This window comes from Eschrichtius robustus, chromosome 3 (assembly GCF_028021215.1).
Source record: "Eschrichtius robustus isolate mEscRob2 chromosome 3, mEscRob2.pri, whole genome shotgun sequence".
NCBI classification, from domain to species: Eukaryota; Metazoa; Chordata; class Mammalia; order Artiodactyla; family Eschrichtiidae; genus Eschrichtius; species Eschrichtius robustus.
This window is the reverse complement of record NC_090826.1, coordinates 63,210,220-63,230,717: the sequence shown is the minus strand read 5'-3', so window position 1 is coordinate 63,230,717 and position 20,498 is coordinate 63,210,220. Positions and strand designations below refer to the sequence as shown.

The 20,498-nt window shown below is 36.6% G+C and overlaps 1 pseudogene; it reads right to left on the bottom strand.

Moving 5' to 3' along the window:
- The window catches only part of LOC137760593 (serine/arginine-rich splicing factor 4 pseudogene), a 115,705-nt pseudogene extending 105,756 nt beyond the window's left edge, over nucleotides 1-9,949 (bottom strand).
- Between the last annotated feature and the right edge of the window lie 10,549 nt (nucleotides 9,950-20,498).

Sequence of the window (20,498 nt, the reverse complement as noted above, 5' to 3'; positions counted from 1 at the left end):
AGGAATCCAAATCGGAAAAGAAGAAGTAAAGCTGTCACTATTTGCAGATGACATGATACTATACATAGAGAATCCTAAAGATGCTACCAGAAAACTCCTAGAGCTAATCAATGAATTTGGTAAAGTAGCAGGATACAAAATAAATGCACAGAAATCTCTTGCATTTCTATACACTAATGACGAAAAATCTGAAAGTGAAATTAAGAAAACACTCCCATTTACCATTGCAACAAAAAGAATAAAATATCTAGGAATAAACCTACCTAAGGAGACAAAAGACCTGTATGCAGAAAATTATAAGACACTCATGAAAGAAATTAAAGATGATACAAATAGATGGAGAGATATACCATGTTCCTGGATTGGAAGAATCAACATTGTGAAAATGACTCTACTACCCAAAGCAATCTACAGATTCAATGCAATCCCTATCAAACTACCACTGGCATTTTTCACAGAACTAGAACAAAAAATTTCACAATTTGTATGGAAACACAAAAGACCCCGAATAGCCAAAGCAATCTTGAGAACGAAAAATGGAGCTGGGGGAATCAGGCTCCCTGACTTCAGACTCTATTACAAAGCTTCAGTAATCAAGACAGTTTGGTACTGGCACAAAAACAGAAATATAGATCAATGGAACAGGATAGAAAGCCCGGAGATAAACCCACACACATATGGTCATCTTATCTTTGATAAAGGTGGCAAGAATATACAGTGGAGAAAAGACAGCCTCTTCAATAAGTGGTGCTGGGAAAATTGGACAGGTACATGTAAAAGTATGAAATTAGAACACTCCCTGACACCATGCACAAAAATAAACTCAAAATGGATTAAAGACCTAAGTGTAAGGGCAGACACTATCAAACTCTTAGAGGAAAACATAGGCAGAACACTCTATGACATACATCACAGCAAGATTCTTTTTGACCCAGCTCCCAGAGAAATGGAAATAAGAACACAAATAAACAAATGGGACCTAATGAAACTTAAAAGCTTTTGCACAGCAAAGGAAACCATAAACAAGACCAAAAGACAACCATCAGAATGGGAGAAAATATTTGCAAATGAAGCAACTGACAAAGGATTAATCTCCAAGATTTACAAGCAGCTCATGCAGCTCAATAACAAAAAAACCAACAACCCAATCCAAAAATGGGCAGAAGACCTAAATAGACATTTCTCCAAAGAAGATATACAGATGGCCTACAGACACATGAAAGAATGCTCAACATCATTAATCATTAGAGAAATGCAAATCAAAACTACAATGAGATATCATCTCACACCGGTCAGAATGGCCATCATCAAAAAATCTACAAACAATAAATGCTGGAGAGGGTGTGGAGGAAAGGGAACACTCTTGCACTGCTGGTGGGAATGCAAATTGATACAGCCACTATGGAGAACAGTATGGAGGTTCCTGAAAAAACTACAAATAGAACTACCATACGACCCAGCAATCCCAATACTGGGCATATACCCTGAGAAAACCATAGGTCAAAAAGAGTCATGTACCAAAATGTTCATTGCAGCTCTATTTACAATAGCCAGGACATGGAAGCAACCTAAATGTCCATCGACAGATGAATGGATAAAGAAGATGTGGCACATATATACAATGGAATATTACTCAGCCATAAAAAGAAATGAAATGGAGGTATTTGTAATGAGGTGGATGGAGTTAGAGTCTGTCATACAGAGTGAAGTAAGTCAGAAAGAGAAAAACAAATACAGTATGCTAACACATATATACGGAATCTAAGGGAAAAAAAAAAAAAAAGGCCATGAAGAACCTAGTGGCAAGACGGGAATAAAGACACAGACCTACTAGAGAATGGACTTGAGGATATGGGGAGGGGGTGGGGTGAGATGTGACAGGGTAAGAGAGTGTCATGGACATATATACACTACCAAATGTAAAATAGATAGCTAGTGGGAAGCAGCCGCATAGCACAGGGAGATCAGCTCGGTGCTTTGTGACCACCTAGAGGGGTGGGATGGGGAGGGTGGGAGGGAGGGAGATGCAAGAGGGAAGAGAAATGGGAACATATTGTATATGTATAACTGATTCACTTTGTTATAAAGCAGAATTTAACACACCATTGTAAGGCAATTATACTTCAATAAAGATGTTTTAAAAAAAAAAAAAAAAAGAACTCTGCTTTTCATAAAACTTGCCCAGGCTTCTTTTCTCTAAAATGTATAATGCAACACTAGAAACATGTATCATTTTTTTCTCCCCCCTCCCCAATATCTACTGGTATCTAGTAAATTGTCTTGAAAAGGCAGGTATTCAATAAATTCATGTTAATTTATTGTTCTTTCAGTTGTACAATATTTGTGATAACCATTCCCTATAGTTCTTTGAGAGCAAAGGGGAAATTGTGCCTCTATAGGTTCCTTCCGAACAATGACTCTCCAGTCAGATCATGATTTGCATTGAACTACCCAGACAGTAGCACAAGGAAAGTTTTCTCATCTCTGCGTCCAGAAAGATACGTTCCTTTTATCCTCCTGAAGTCAGCGGGTAAAATCAGTCAATACATCTTAGCACATGAACTATTAAGTACATTTTTCTTTGTCTATAGAAATCAATGGAACACACAAAACTGCTGTCTATTCTCCCCTCTTTGGAAAAAATGTAGAGTAGAGGCTTTTTTAAAAAAATGAAGCAAAACAAAACAGACCTTATTTGGATCAATTTGTTTCTTGCTACCACAAGTATAATAAGTACCATTTGTATAAGCCAAAATTAGATGAGGCTGTGGGCTGGGGGACGGTATGGGTATTGGAGTTAGCAGGAATAACATGCTTTCAGTCTTTCAAAAATCCATCACATTCTTCTCAGTGAAGAGTCAAACTGTATAGCTAAAGAACTTAGAAAAACTGAAGTCTAGCCTACCCTCAGGGGAAGGGAGGGAAATTAAGCTCTGCTTCCTAAAAAGGGGAATACCTATATTTATTACATGGGATTATTCTACAAAGAAGATTATTCTCATCTCCATTTATATATTTATTTAGTCTTTTATTTACATTATCATGTATTCATCATCATATGTTTATGCATATATATTTTTTTTACTTTGGGTGAGAATCCATTGCTATGCTATTTATTTATTATTTATTCTGTTGCTCAAATTGTTCCAGCTTTGGCCTTTGAGAGCTCTTTCAGTTTGGCTCCCTGTGTTCCTTTGACTTGCTCCCACCCTTTTGTGCTTTGAACACATCCTCTATTTCTGGTACTACAAGGTGTTTCAGGATCATTGTATGTTTTCCTTGCATGGCCCTAGAATTAAATTGAATTTTTAATTTCTTAAGTTAATTTGGTAGAGCTCTGTGCTCAATCTCCTCAGCAGTTGTGGTCTCCTATTTTCCTGACGTCACCTAGAGAGGCAGGGATTTTTGTCTCACTGAATCTTGAGTCAGACCATATATGTACCATTCCAAGCCTGACTCAATGTTCTTATAAACTCTAATATTACCTTATCATACCTAATCTCCCAGATCAAATATCTTCTGTCTTATGACAGTCCTTTGATCTGTCAAGGTCCCAGAAGGAAACATATATCATAATCTGGTAATTTGAAGGTTTTGATAAAGGATAATTTACAAAGTGTGAGCAGAGTTTAATAAGAGATAATACACTATCCTAGGCCTAGTAAAAGCAGAAAGCTATCATCCCTTAAGTCTTTAAGGAACAGTGCAGGAAGTGGTTACCGAATCCTGGACAAAATAGCCATATATAAAAAGGCTCCTTAGAGAAAGGATGCAGCCAACCCAATGTAGCCAACTTGTTCTTCAGATTTCTGTCTCCTTCCATCTTCATATATCCTACTGGGAACTTCCATTGCTGAACTAAAAGGAAGATGGAGGGAAAGGGAAGTAATTGAAGCAGATTCCAGGGGCCCAAAGTGGGTAGAGAAGGGTGGAGAGTGGATAGGGCCATACGAAAGATATGCGGTATATTCTTCTTCCAATAGCAAGTAAAAAAGGGAAACTTCTTTCCTATACCTAATCTTCTGTCTAATACTCCATGTCATCATCACTATTTACAGATACAACCTAGGATCAAGTTCAACATTGTATTACTGAAGAGTCCAGGACATTTTATGTGCCATGGGAACAGAATTCCAAATGGAAAAAAAAAAACAAAAAAAACTGAAGGTAAATATATCAATGTATATATTATAGATACAGTGTAATGATAACAGCAAAATTAAGGGAAAATAATTATAGCCTAAATCCCTGATCACTAATTTTTATTTCATGTTGAGGACATGAGCTTTGTTCTCCTCCTTTTTAGACATAGGAGAAAGGTCATTTTTTTTTTTTTTTTTTGGCCTATTTGTGTATCTAGCAGATCTCAATTACAGTTTAATACTATGCCTCATTATGCATATTTGGTCTCTGATGCTTTAGGCCACTGGTATCTTAACATATAAATATTTCAGTTGGGGCTATAATAATTTTCTTTGGAATTGTGCCTCCAATTCAATTCGCCACACCCTTTTATGTAACTCCAGTTTAACTAATAGTTGAATGTGATGAATAATTTTTACTGTTCTTTTGTCTCTTTGTATTCTGGGCAAAAAAAGAGCCCTTAACGTCCTAGATTGCTGAGAAAAATAGAGACTTTATGAAACGCATACACATATTGGGTTGGATGTCTTTCTTCAGATGAGGAGAAGGGGGAAAGTTCCATTTCATTCTTTTTTATTCTTTATTGAGTATCCTAAACTTCAGACAAAGTGAAAATTTGAGCCTTGTCTGAGATATCATCACTACCAGCCTTCCTACTATGTCTTCCTAAAACCTTTTCCCCACCATTCTATTTTCTATCTTGTCTTTCTCAAAATGTCCCAAGCTTCACCAAACTTTCATTCTCTGTTGATGGCCTAACCTCACGCTTCATTCAAAAACCAAAAGCCGTTTTCCTGGTTTCTCAAGGAAGACACAAAGTAAAAGTAATCATAGGGTACCGCTATGAACTGGAAACTTAGCTTTGTTGAATAGTATACTTGATTTTAAAGACAGAGGAGAGTGGAGCATTAATTGTTTGCTAAGGAGAACGATTCAATAGAGAGGTAAAGAGGATTATAGAAGGATTAAGTCCTTCTCTTACAAGTAGGGATTTGACTCTAGTAAGATTAGTGTTTTGAAAGAATGAGAAGCCTTCATTCAACAGAAACAGTTGGAAAATAAAGAGGGTGATGAAGCAGACGAGCTAGTTTTGTGCATTCAGGGTTTATAAGTCAAAGATGTGCCTTCTGATGGCCTCTATGCTAGCACAGTCGATGGTTACATATTTATTATTTTCTTACTTAACTTCAAACAGGTTTTGACAAAATAGGCTATTCCCAACTTCTTTATTCTTCTTTATGTTTGCTGCATGTCTTTCCTTATACTACAGTCTCCAGTTCATCCCTCAATATCCATGGCTGGCTCATCTCACTTTCTATGGGTGCTGACTGTTCAAATGTTCCAAAGCTCTGGTCTGTTTCTTCTTATCTATATACATTCTCTACCCAGATTTTATCTGATCCCATGATTAATATTCCATTCCATTATTTTAATTACTCTCTCTATATAAATGACTCTAAAATTTACCTCCAATTTCTGATTTCTCCTGAAATCTCTGTAGGGAGAGAAATTAGAAAGGGAGGAAGAAAGAAAGAGAGAAAAGGTAGAAGAGAGCTACATTTTCCCTGCCTAGTCTATCTAAATCAAGTATCTACACACTGATCTGACTGTATTATTTTCTCTCAGATAATGTTGTTTCTTTCATAGCATTTATCAAGTGTGCCTTAATAGTTATCACCTGTATCCTCAACTAAACTTCATCAACAGGGTCCAAGCAGAGTGTTCACAACTATAGTCAAGCATCCAGTACAATGCCTGGCAAGAGTAAATTGCTCAACCAATATTTCTAAATTAAAGTAATGAATATAACTGGGTTGGTGCTAAAGTAGTAGACTACATAAGATGGGATGGATGGGTAGAAGAGAAGCATGTGTCCCAACAGACTTTGTTATTCTTAGGTTGCCTGTTTTCCCTGGGGAGGTTTGCCATGCTCTCCTTTGTCATAAGTCATATTCCCTGAAGGCCTAAAATTGTTACCACACATGATCTCTTTTACGTAGCTTATATAAATGAGGGGAAGTCTAGAAGGCTTGACCAGGCAAAAATTATACAATTGTACTGCCCTGTCTTTGTTAGCTAACACTGACTATGTTTCAATTTTTTTTTTTCTTGTATCATTTTACTCTTTTCCACTCCCTACCCTGGTCCTATACTTAATTACTTCATTTTTGGATTTCACAGGAGCTTTGTCTTTCTGCATCTTCTTTCTGATCTGTCCTATACATTGAGCCCTAAAATATATTCCTAAATAATAATTTGCATCACATCACTCACACTTTGATCGAAACATTCAATGGTTCATCAAGACGCACACATATATATTAACGTTTAAAACCCTTCATCGCTTTGCCTCAGTTTCACTTCACCTGTCCTCCCACAAATATCTGGTATGTTACATCTGCTGAACACATACTATTCTTCTGGTAACACACTGAAATCCCCGGCATACATACCATTGTTCAAATTTTACTTCTGGAAGGAATCCCTTTCTATCCAAACCTGTCTGTCACTGTCCTCCCACATTGTCAATTCCAATTATATACCAAAGGCACAACCTATCCAGTGGGGTCCAGCTCCTTTAAACCTTAAGGCCTGCCCCTCATTCACACAACCATCATTTTCTTTGTCTTTGTGTTAACCAGCCTGCTTGCTCTGAACTACCTCATATTCTGCTTTAACCAGTTCCTGATCTTCATGTCTTCTGACTTGGATTTTCACCTTGTCCTTTGGACCTTGTACTTGGTACTGCCCCTCTGGATTTGGCCTTTTCCTGACTTATGCCACTGTGTTTCAGAATCTTTTTCTAACTATGCTACTTACCTACAACTGTCCTGAGTAAACATCCAAGTAGCCTACCCAACTCTGTGACTCTACATCTCAGGCTAAGCCCTCACAGGTAGACCCTTTGTCCATGAACCATCTCTAGACTCTGCAATCTTAGTCATCTTTGAATAGTTAATACATATCACAGTCTCTGACAATAGTCATTGAATGAATAGGTACACGAATAAATGAGTCTCTATGTTTAATTCAATTCTCTCCTTGTTTATTTCCTCATTTTACATTGGTTTGCCTTTTCTGATAACACATACCATTGTCTGACTTTTTCTATATAAATCTGTGCTGCTGTCTTCCTTATCAGACCATAAGCCCCTGGACAGAGAGCAAGAAAGGAGAGCACTGGATCATTGGATTGTTTTCTTCGTATCATGACACAGTGCACTGCAATGTCAAAGACACACAAGAACAATTTGTATTGAATTCAATATTGAAATTTTCACAAAATGCCACATAGGGAATTAAATTTGCAAGATACGAATACGCTTGCCCTACTGATAGAACAGTTCATTCAATAATGATTTTAATAGGAAGTAAAACAAAGCCACTGGCTTTATATATTTAGTAGCTGATTTTGATTTTCATCAAGATGATTTATCATCTTTACTAGTCTGGGCCAAGACAACATAGTTTATTATCTGGGCTGTCACTGCTTCCACTCTTCCTCTAGTACTATCTCTTCTCCAAAAAAAGTACAGTGACAGATGGACTTTCAAAACCTATACGGCATCATGTTGTTTCCCTGCTCATATTCTTCCACTGACCCTCCAGCTCCCCCAGAAACATCCAAAATTCTTATCTGACATCATCTAACAAGTTCCACCACAGTAGCAGCTCTCTAAGCACAATGGCTCCCCTATTGTCCCTCAAATCTGCCAATCTGCTCATCTTGAATTTCCTTCTGAAACCCTCTGTGCTTGGCTTTCTCTCTTTCCAGAATGCTCTTTCCCCTGCAACTTCTTGGTTCAAATCCCCCCTTGATACAGGTTTCTGCTCACATTTTACATCAGAGGGGACTTCACTGACCACTCTATTTAAAGCAGGGTTCAAGAATTCCACTACCTCATTATTATTCTGTTTTATTTTTTCTTCATAGCAATTATCATCACCTGGAAAAATACATTATTTGTTTATATTTTTATTGTCTGCCTGACCCTACTTGAATTCAAGCTTCAGAAGCAGGGATTTCACTTTGCTTGCTGCTATTTCCTCAGTGACTATAATATTTCCTGCACTGTTTGACGCTAATGGTTTGCCTACTTAATAATCCTCCTACTATGGAAAGGTTAAACATTTCCCCTGCATATTCAGAAATATAATAGGTACTCAAATATTTGTTAAATATAAGAATAAATGGAAAATTAATGCAAGTTTGGACATAGCAGTCAATGATCATATCATCAAGAGTGTGGGTATATGAACTTCTGTAACATCTTCATGCCTGTTCTTCCTTTTCTGTTTGCTTTTCTACATCATTGAATATTATGTCTGTCCATGTAAAGTTAATTTTGAACCATGCTATCCAACATGTAAGCACTAGAATCTAGAACCATGACATCTGAATACAATTAAGAACTTAAAATGTGGCTAGCACAAATGAAGATGTACTGTAAGTATAAAATACACAACAGATTTTAAAGACTTAGTATGGAAAAAATAATCCAAAATATCTCATTAATGAATTTTTATATTGATTACACATGGAAATACTAGTATTTTAAATATAATGGGTCAAATAAAATATATTATAAAATTAATTTTACTTATTTATTTTTACATTTCTTAATGTAGCTACCAGGAAATTTTAAATGATAAACGTGTCTATATTTGTTATATCTCCATTGGACGACACTGATGCAGAACCTTTGGACAGAATCAATCTCCTAGAGTCAAAATCCCTTGTTAGGTTAGGTATTACAGCATAGTTGCATTAAAAATGATAATTTTTTAAAAATTTATTAAACCACTAACTTAAAAGAAACCTACCTCAATATCACAGAATGTTTGTCTCTACTAATGATCTGGAATTTTTATCTTATCAAACAATGAAAACTATCTAAACATTTTATTATTTCATAATTTTTCATTTTTCCATATTTCTGAGCCTTTGCTGCTAAAACACTCAAAATACAATTTAACTCTCAAGAGTTAACTTTCTGATATCATCACATCTCTCTATTTCTTTTTGAGATTTGTAAGTATCTTTTCATAATTTTTAATATTTTATGTATATAGGGAAGTCATCTCTGCATCTATTTCTTTTAGAAAATAAGTAGAAACTGTAATTTATTAGTAATTAATTTCAATAATTATAATTATTGCCACTATACACACCATACACTGAGAATATATTATGTTATATGTATTTAATAAATATCTTTCATTTAATTACTACGATGAACCCTCTGAAATACTCACGGGAGAAGAAACTGAGGCCTTGGGAAGTTGAATACATCTCAGCACACTCGTGGTAAGATACAGATTGCATAGATGGTAAATCACTATCCTTAGCAGAGAGAGCCCTGTAATTATAATGCCAACCTTAGGCTATATTGTTAGGATTCAACTGGATCCAAAATTTCAAAACCGACATAAAAATCTGGGTGTTATACTTTGAATGCCTTCTATTGTTGCTTAATTTGCTAATAACTATTAGAGGGATTTTCATGTGTTTACTGTGGGGAGCCTCTCAGAGATTTTTACCTTAACGGGAACAGTTTAAAATAGTTCCCTATTCAATGCTGGCATCACCTCAGTTACCTCCTACACCCAAAAACTGCAGAGGAAATCACAGAGTTCCTGTGACATCTTGACATTCTCAGGCAAAGGCACATTTGAAGGCCCAAGTATTAGTATTATATGGCATTTACACAATCAGACATACAATTTAAAACTCACTCTTAAAGTGAAACCAAGTCCTGATAAGAGAGTGGGTTTACCAGACTGCCTTACCAATAAGTCTTGGCATGTCGCGTTAAGTGAACCTCCCAAGGGAGATGAACAATATATTTATATTACACCTTTCATACAGAAGGATCTCCAAATGCCTTATCTACAGAGATCACTCGCTCACAGCTGAAGGCAGGCACCTGTGGGATCCAATATGACAGCCATTCCACAGCACAACGGCATTTAGGAAGGGAGGTGGAAAAATAACTTCTCAAGAGAGAAAGGCAGGAAGAATTTTATGTAGGAAGAAGGTAATTACACCATTGGAATTTAGCCAAGATGTGTATGTTCATACCACTCTTTTTACTGATCCCTGGGTCTGGTTAGATAGGTCAAAAACCTCTCATGCAAGGGTGGTGACCTCTTTGGGGCTCCATATGTGGTCTCTATTTGCTTAGCCAGTGTCAATGTTAATAAAATAATATGCAAATAAAATGCATCCTGCAATCTTGTCCTTATTATGCTGTCCGAGGTCTGAACATTGCATAACAAGTAAATGCTATTCCTGTCCTTTGTTCCAGAATTGACCACTTATTTGAAATTATCACTTTGGTGTTAATAAAAGGCCTGTTATAGCAACCCTGGGTTTCCTTAACGGCCATCCAGAGAGGTCCATGTCAGGGGTAAAACTGCTTTGTAAATAATCAGCACTCAGTCCAAGGGGCACAGATGCAAGCCAGTTCTGAGTCATTTTAAATAACCTGTTTGCACAGTTAACGTCCCTCCTACTGTGGAAAGGATACACATTTTCCACTGTAATTTTGGATTTCTTTTTATTCCCTCACTTCTTTCTCATGGAAAAAATAGTTTTTGATGAAGCACGAAAGTAAAGAAAAAGAGCTCCGTTATTGATCAACATTGTTGATTGTAGAATAGAGAAGTATATTTCATAGATTGTATCTGAGGTGTTTTTGTTTGTTTGTTTTTTTGTTTGTTTGTTTTTAAATTAATTAATTTATTTATTTTTGGATGTGTTGGGTCTTCGTTTCTGTGCGAGGGCTTTCTCTAGTCGCGGCAAGTGGGGGCCACTCTTCATCGCAGTGCGAGGGCCTCTCACTATCACGGCCTCTCTTGTTGCGGAGCAGAGGCTCCAGATGCGCAGGCTCAGTAGTTGTGGCTCATGGGCCTAGCCGCTCCGCGGCATGTGGGATCCTCCCAGACCAGGGCTCGAACCAGTGTTCCCTGCCTTGCCAGGCAGACTCTCAACCACTGCGCCACCAGGGAAGCCCCTATTTGAGGTGTTTTTAATTGATTGATACATTATTTTCTCAAGCACAAAGGAGAACTCTGGGAAAGTTCAGCCCTGTCTTTCGGAAGCTGTGTTGAACTGTTCTGTCTTAGACTAGTTGAAAAGCACAGTGGAAGTGTTTTCCTTCAAAATACTTGCATTTAGCTTTTCCTAAAAATGTTTATAAACACATGCCAAGGTCCCCTTCAATTAATCGGATTATTACAAAAAGCAATGTATAATTGCAAAGCAGAGTTTTGAATGCTGAAGCTTAATATTTACAGAGGGCAAAAATACACATACACATACATACTATTACACACAAACACACACACACATACACACAGAATGATATCCAGCCTCAAAATACATACTATCTGAGTTTTCTGGATAAGGTCATCCCTCAAATTTCCAAACTGACTTCAGCTGCCATAACTTAAGTCATTTTCCCCTTTTCACTGAATATCATCAGAGGCAAAGGAAAGATCAAAATCTTTGGTTTTACTTACAAGCCTGCGTTATGCCTGATCATAAATAATGCATATCTGCGCAAGTATGTGTGTTTCTGTGTGGACGTATGTTTGTGACATTAAAGGATTCATTTACATTTATTTTTATAATCTTGGTTTTGTTAAGACATTCTTAACTGTCTTTTCGACGTATGCTTTCTTTTTCAGTCTCACTGGGAACATCCAGATCATTACACACACACACACACACACACACACACACACACACACACATCATCTTATTTGGGACCTTCTGTGCTTCCTGCATCTGGATATCTATTTTCTTCTTCAGGTTTGAGAAGTTTTCAGCCATTTCACTAAATACATTTTCAATCCCCTTCTCTCTCTCTTCCTTGTCTGGGACATCTATAATGTGAATGTTGTTACACTTGATGTTTTCCTACAGATCCCTTAAACTGTTATCTTATTTTTTGTTTTTCTTTTTGCTGCTCTCATTTGGAAGATTTCCATTATTCTATCTTCCAGATCACTTATGCATTCTTCTGTCACCTAGTCTGCTATTTATTCCTTCTAGTGTGTTTTTCATTTTAGTTGTTGTATTCTTCATTTCTGACTGGTTCTTTTTCGTATTCTCTAGTTCCTTATTAAAATTCTCACTGTGTTCATATATTCTTTCCTTTAATTCAGTTAGCATTTTTACTACTAATGCTTTGAATTATTTATCTGGTAAATTGTTTATTTCTGTTTCATTAGTTGTTGTTGCAGGAGTTTTCTCTTGCTCTTTCAGTTGAGACAAATTTCTCTGCCTTTATGTAATAAGGTGGAACAGTTACCTATTGCAGTCTAGAAGGGGTATCCTTATGTGGGGTGTCACTATACAGTCTGCTGTGTCCAGTGGCTTTGGAGGGAGAACTGGATTTGATGTGAATACAAAACAGGTTTTCCTCAGGGTATTCCGGTTACTATCACCTTGGTAGGAGGTGGGGATGGAGATGGAGGGTCTAGGGCCAGAGACAATTTTCAGCCAGAGCTTGTACTGTGCTCAGTGACTGTCATCACCCTGTTGGGGGGTGGGGTCAGGTCCCAAGTTGCTGGTGCAGAAGCCCTGAAGTTTGGGTCTGAGCCAACTCAGCTCCCTTTGAGTGTGAGCTCTACCCCCTTCCCAACACTGACACACTTGCTCCAGAGGGGAGCAGCACTGGAGCAAGAGGGGCCAGTGCAGGCATTTGGCAAAGTCTGGAGCACAAGCTGTGGCAGTCTGGCCATGATCAGAGATCTGGACTGGCTCTGATGCACCATCCATGTCAGCACCGGCGATGGCTGCCCCTTCCCTGCTCAGATACTGCTTCAGGTCTGAGCCCCTCCGTGTCTCAGAGCTGAAGGCTTTCATCTGTCATGGCAGCTCTTGCTTGACCATAAAGCTGTGACATGGGCAAGCAGGGCTGGAGTGTTCACTCAGCTCAGGCTGGGGTGCACACTGGGGTGGCTGTGGGAAACCAGTCAGCCAAGAGTGCGCTCTCAATTCACATTCTCTGCCCTGCCTCAGGAGCAAGAAAGTATTCGTGCACTCTTCATGGAAGGTTCCCAGGCATCCCACAGCCCTTCTGTTAGTCCCACCCCCACTTCAACCAGCCAAGGGGTCTTGTCTTCCCTTTGTTGGACCCCAGGGCTGGGGCACTCAATACGTGGCTCAAACCACTCACTCTCCAGGGAGGATCTCTGCCATGTCATCTCCCTTTTCTTCTGAATCCCCACCCAGGAGCACAGGTTGAACCTGACTGCTTTTCTTCCCTTCTTCCCTGATTATTCCATGTGGATCTTTCTTACAGCCTTGATAGTACAGGAGTCTTTCTGCCAGTCTCCATTTAGTTTTTAGTGAGAATTTTTCTATATAAATATATTTTTGATATGCTCATAGGGGAAGGTGAGTTCCATGTCCTCTTACTCCATCATCTTGATCAGTGTTGTGCTGTTTTTTTTCCTGATAATCCTCCATAGGCCCTTCAATCTGATATCTTTCATCTTCTTTTCATTTTGAAAAATTTACCTCTGTTATTTAATTAAAGAATTTATTCTTTACATTTTAATATTTTCTCCTTCTTGGAATTCCTATTATCCTATTTCATGGTTGGATGGTACTTTTACTCCTATCTCTTAACTTTTCTCTTATAGTTTTCTTTACCTTTTTTCCCATATTTATCTTTTCCTGTTTTTTTTTTTTTTTTTTTGCTTAGAGAATTACTTGGATTGATCTTAAAAGTCACTTATTATATTAGTCCCATACATTTCATTGTGTAAAAAACTCAACTTTCATGTTTTTATGCTTAATTTTTATACTTCATTCTTTTTATCATTTTTGTCCCTTTATATTATACAAGCTTCCCTTGATAAGTATATATTTATTATGCTTATTAAAAAGTGTTCATCTATGTGTGATTCCCTGTTGCATCTGATGATATTACTTTTCTAGTCTGTTAGGATTTTTTAAGTGAATGTTCTCCTCAGATATTTGTCATCTTGGTCTCTGAGTTTTTAGTCCTATAAGTGATTCTTAGGCTTCCTACCAGCTATTTGGCTTTTAGTTCCATCTTCCTCTTGTTTCCAAAAGTATCTTGTGCATATAATTCTTGAGTCTTTTAGGGAATCTCTAAGGTAAATCAAGTTTGCCTCTCAACTTTCCCTCTTCCCTCTTATGATTGAGTATTCTTGGTTTGGCTATGTTATTTATCACTCAACTATCTGCTCTCCAACTTGGAGGATTTTGTTGCCATTGTCTTTTTTTCCTAGTCTCTCCAGTAGCATATATTTAATTATTTTTTTAAATCCTCATTTTAGTGGGATTTTGGAAGGAGGCATAGATCTCCTGTCTTTATTTAGTCTATTATTTTTATTCAGATATCTCAGTGTTTAACTTTCATATACTTTTTCAACTTCCCATCAATGAATTTTTCTTCATCTTCCCTTTAGGATTATAATTACATTATCCCCTGAAATTCTTTACTATTTTTATTTGAAAATTATTACAATCTGTTTTCTTATGGGTCTTATATCCCCTCATCAATTGTATTATTATTTATACTGTTAAACAAATTTTAATTAATGCACATTATTTTATAAATATTAATTTGCTTCTCAGTCCTAAATAGACAATGAGAAACATATCATTTATACTTTTAACTCTAGGACCTGTCACATACGTTCAACAAAAAAATGAAGGGAGAACAATTTCTTACGCTCTCCACTCTTTAGCTTCTACTCTTACAAACATTACTATGTTGGAAAAAATCATCTAGCCCCATTGTTAGAGATTTATTGTACATCCAGGCCCTTGCTCATTATTATAAAATTCACAGGTCTATCCCTAGAATGCAGGGCAATAATCTTTTCTCCTATATGCACAGATATGACTGTGATATTATCATAAAGGTAATACTGATGTCTCTCAAAAAAAATGTGTTTTCCTAAGTAGGAAAATAATCAACTTAAAAATAAGGTTACTCTTTTTTAAGTGCAATAGCTAATTCCTATTCAAGTTAATTATATTTGTGCACATTGACCTGGAGCAGAGAAATTCTCTCTAATGTGAGTGCCTGTCAGGTTTGTGTCTCCGTTAGGTTAATCCAGTATTCTCTTTTGCCATATATACAATCCCTTTGCAAATTTAGTTAACTTCCCTTGCTGTACGTCAGGATAAGAAAGAGTGAGTGCCCCAATGAAGAAAGATATGGAAACCAAGATTGACTTGAAGAAGAATAAAACAGAGGATTTTATAAAATACTATTCACTTGATAAAGTTAATCTAATTTCCTGCTATTCATCCCTGACTGATACAACAGCTAATATTTTCTAAATGGTTACTATGAGGCAGACATAATGAAAAGCAACATATATATATAGAAATATATAGAAATATATAGATATAGATTACCTCTCAAATCATTAATATTACTGTTCCCATTTTTTACAGACGAGAATACTGAGCTCTAGAAGGCTATATCGCTAATAGATAGCGAGCCAAGATTGAAACCTGGCCAGAGTCAGGATCACTTATGTAGTGAGACTCATTATAGAAAGTGCCACAAGTAATTTGTTATTAATCATAGTTAAGATAACCAACTTTTGCGGAATTTACTTTAAAAATTTGAAAGTAAATGATTTACTTGATTAGAACATTTCAGAGGCCATTGCTCTAATGTCAGGCTGATTCATATGCTTTCTTGAGAGGAAGGGAAATGAATGAAATTACAGCTATGGAAATGTGCATAACTAGCAGTCTATCTTAGTCATGCCACAACCATTGGGAACATAAGATTTATGTGAATTTTATCAGACGTGTATGTCCTAGTGAAAAAGGGTGAGCATTGCTGTTCCATACATATGCTCACATATTGACTCAAGCACAATTGATGTGGTGTCTTCAACTCATTTTACAATTAATTATCTGGTGAAGATAGAATCAGTTGTGTGCAAGCCTCTGTGTATGTGTGTGTATGTATGTATTGAATGCAAATAAATATATATTCATTTCCTGGAAATACAAACAGAATCACAATTTGTGACTGAAAATAAATGTCATTTAGATTATACATATCTAGATACTCGTACTTTCCAATGAAGATTTAGCAGTGGAAACCTAAAGAAATTTAATGCCACAAAGCCCATGTGACAGATATTTAAAGGAATATACAGATTTTAAAAGCTGTAAGGTTTAATACTTAGAAGATAACATTTATTAGTGATTACCTAAAATTAGTAAAAACAATCTGATTAAGGGTTAAGATAGGGTTAAGATAATACCAACTGCTGAAGCAAATAAATTCCAAAAACTGAAGGACTTGGCACTGAAAAATTTACTTCTCATTCATGGTCCAGACAACGCAAGTATTCTTGGTGAGAATCCCCCCAAACACATGATTCAGGGTTGCAGACTTTTTCCATATAATAGGACTCCCATATTTAATACATCTTCAGTACTTTATCCATTCAAGTCAAGTCAGACAGAGGGGAGAGGATCATGGATATGTTTGTTTGCTTTTTGTTTGTTTGTTTTTGATCCAGACCTGAAAGTGACATACATCATTTCTCCCACTGCATTGACTATAGTTCATAAGTAACCACAAGAGAGGCTGAGGCATGTGGTATAGTTTTAAATCCAGGAACAAGCTCAGCTCGAATTTTCTGGCACACAATACAGATTATGTAGAAAATAAATCAATGCCACTCCTCAGAATCATACTGAAAGAGTGAACATAGGAATACAGTTCTTTTGTTCTGGACTATCCAAATAGAGACAGCAAAATAATGATTAACCCAAGGCATCAAGATACCAAATGTAGCCATTCACATAAATAAACCATTCACATGGTTTTCTGGTTTTCCTTGTTCCAAAAGTTTGGTAGGCCTGTCAAAGCAATTACTTAACTGAGAAATTGTTTAATTTTTCAAAATTTAGAGGGCTTACCAATTATTCTCAGACAATGGGAGTTTGAACAATAATTAAAAGAACTTTTTTTTTCGAAATAATATTCCCCTATGCCACACCCAAAACACATTACTTTCCAAAGGTGGAGTCTTAGCACATACGCCTGGAAAATCACCTCAAGGGATTCTGATGCTCACATCTTACCATCTTAACAACTCCTCCCTCCTCCTCAAAGGAACACCGTGGTTTTAATAACATCAACCAATTAGAAACTTCTAATATCTCCACCTAATTTTTAGAGGAAAGATACACAAGTGGATATTTATAGTGATCACTACAATTTGGAAAAAAAATACTTTCAAAAAAATAAGTAAGTTCCAAAATATCTGTCATGTTGTATATCTAGGAGATATACAAAAACAATATGATGTATTTTGTCCTTAATGCTTGCAATCTCTTTGGGAAGACACTTCTGAAACCATTAAAGAAAAAGACTGTGCCAGAAACAGTGTGCGGTCACTAAATATCAATCCAGTGTTTTATCATGACCAGACTCCCTTGCAGTTAGGCTGGAATTCTATAATTGGTGTGTCTGAAAGAAAGGGGAGCAGAAGTAATTAAAGGCTGTTAGGAACCGCTGGGGCTCATCTATCTCCTTATTTTCCTACCACAGAAGCCTTGGAACCAAATGTGCTATATGGCATTGTCATAAGGAGTGTAACCATGGCATTCAACCCCATGAGACTGACCTGAGCATGTAGTGTATGTGTGTGTGCGTGTGTGTGTGTGCATGCGTGCACGCACGCATGCACGTGTGTGCCTGCCTGCTTATTATACCACTATGCTTTGGGGTCTGTCTTTTTGAATAATATGACTTATGTTGACTAATAAAAAGGCCTTATATAATCATAGAATGTGTTGTGTGGGAAAGAAACAAGTGACTTATTTTTAAAACTCAGATTAATTCATTAATTGAACAAACATTAGTTGAGGTTCATTCTGTGTGCCAGGGCTTCTTTCTGGAATTGGGGATACCAAAGAGTAACCCATAGTTACTGTCCTCAAGCACAAATGGGCACACATGCAAAACCAGTTGCAAGAAAATGTTAAAGGTATTTTATAGAAATACATTCAGTGTACAGTGGGACTCTAAGTAGGGAATGTTCATTTCAGCCTGGGGTTGGTGGGCAGTACTTCCGTATAGAAAAAATAATAATTTTTCATCAAAATATTGATGATCTTCATGGTTTGGTTCATTCCTTATTTCAGATGTGTTAATAACTTTCAACCTAGCTGATGCTATTCTGATAGCCATACCCTAATGTGTGTGCATTTGGTTGGGCAAAGTCAGCAGAATCAGATTCTAATGGAGCCATTATTTGTACATGGAATAACTTCAAAATTTGAATACAAGCAGTAAAACCACATTGATGAATTTCTTACCTAATACGGAGTCTCCTCTTAATGGCGTTGCTATTTCTAACATTAAAATATGTGTTTAAAAATGATAAAAGAAGAACATCTTGCAAAAATGAAAGAAAAAGATTCCTAATTTAAGTTTGCCAGGGGGTAGATCCAATATTCATTTTGAATAGAATATTGCTGCAGTAATTATCTTACTATTTAAGAACAAGAATAATTAGTGTAGCAATCTCCTAGTCTTATAGTACTCACAGTTCAGAGGTGAAAATATTGTAATCTTAAAGTAAATTATAGATGTTAAATTATATTATAAAGTTTATATGCAGAGATGTATGAATATTTAAACATTTTTTATGACACATAAACGTATACACAAGTTTAATAAGTAAATGCATATTTCTTTTTTTAAAGGGAAAAAAGTAACTTGTGGCAAAAAAATCACTTTAAAAAAATATCACTTTAATATCTGAGGAAATCTATCAAGTACAAAGAAACTCTGAAATGACTGTAATATTCCCAAGTTACCTTAACATTATCGAATTTCATAGAAAAAGCTTTTTCAATTATACTGTAATTTATATTATTATAAAGTTGAGTTAAACTTGCTTACGAATCTTTTCCTTATCTATGTAATTCCTATTGATATCTATGTCTAGAAAAATGTCTAGTTGGCCCTAGGAATTTTGCCATTATGGAAATATTTCATATTTTAATAAAAATATCTACCCACATATCAGATTAATATTTCAATTTACTGATTACATATACATATATAGCTAACCAACTTTTGCCTCCCAGTCATGATGGGCATGGGATATACTTCCAGTAATGCACAAAGATGTTTCTCCTTTACTTTGGGAGAATAAAATAGAGGGTGATAATTGAAGCTTCCAAACAAGTTGGATTGGATTTTAATTACATCATTTTCACAAACCTAATTGAAGATAAACAAAGACAAACTGTGATTTTTAAAACAAAATCTTTACAGTTAGACCGTCCTATCCTCAGACTTAACAAACCCTGGATCATGTACTACCTATGTTATGATCCAAAGTTAGTTGAAATTGCGGATGTGAATAGGGAGGGCTGGCTATGGGACTTGAACATCTACAGATTTTGTTATCCTGGGTGGGTCTGGAACCAATCCCTTGCCAATACCAAAGAGACACTGTACTTAAAAACTGACAAAATCCCTTCTCATTTGCTCTCTCTCTCCCTCCACCCCTGTCTTTTTTTTTTTTTTTTTCTTTCTCTTTCTCTTTCTGTGTGGAGTTGTATGGGAATTTTTTTCTCTATTGCTCTATGCACACTATCTCTGAGATACTTCCCATAAAAATGACAAAGATATAGCCATCAAAATGTACAGAAGGTGCTTTTTATTATTTATTTATTTGTGTTGGGTCTTCGTTGCTGCGCGCGGGCTTTCTCTAGTTGAGAAACGAGCGGGGGCTGCTCTTTGTTGCGGCGCGTGGCCTTCTCATTGAGGTGGCTTCTCTTGTTGTGAAGCACGGGCTCTAGACACGCGGGCTCAGCAGTTGTGGCACGCAGGCTCAGTGGTTGTTGCTCATGGGCTCTAGAGCACAGGCTCAGTAGCTGTGGCACACGGGCTTTGTTGCTCCCTGGCATGTGGGATCTTCCTGGACCAGGGCTTGAACCTGTGTCCTCTGCATTGGCAGGCTGATTCTTAACCACTGTGCCACCAGGGGAGCCCCAGGGGTGCCCCCTAGAGGGGCTTATTAAGTGAACTAAATATTTGATATTTTAGATGATCAGTTTTAGAAATCCGATTTTTCTTTTTGGTACAAAAATTACATAATCAGTATCCAAGTGATTGATTCTTTCTTCAGTTTTATCAGTCAACTACTCTGTGGCAGATTCAATGATATGCCCTAGGAATACAATGAGGAATAGTGAATGCCCTAAAGAGATCATATCATAATTGGAAGCCAACATTTATTAGCTTATAGAATTACAGTATTCAATGTTTTCAAAAAGCCAAAGATAATTTTCTATAAAATCTAATCTC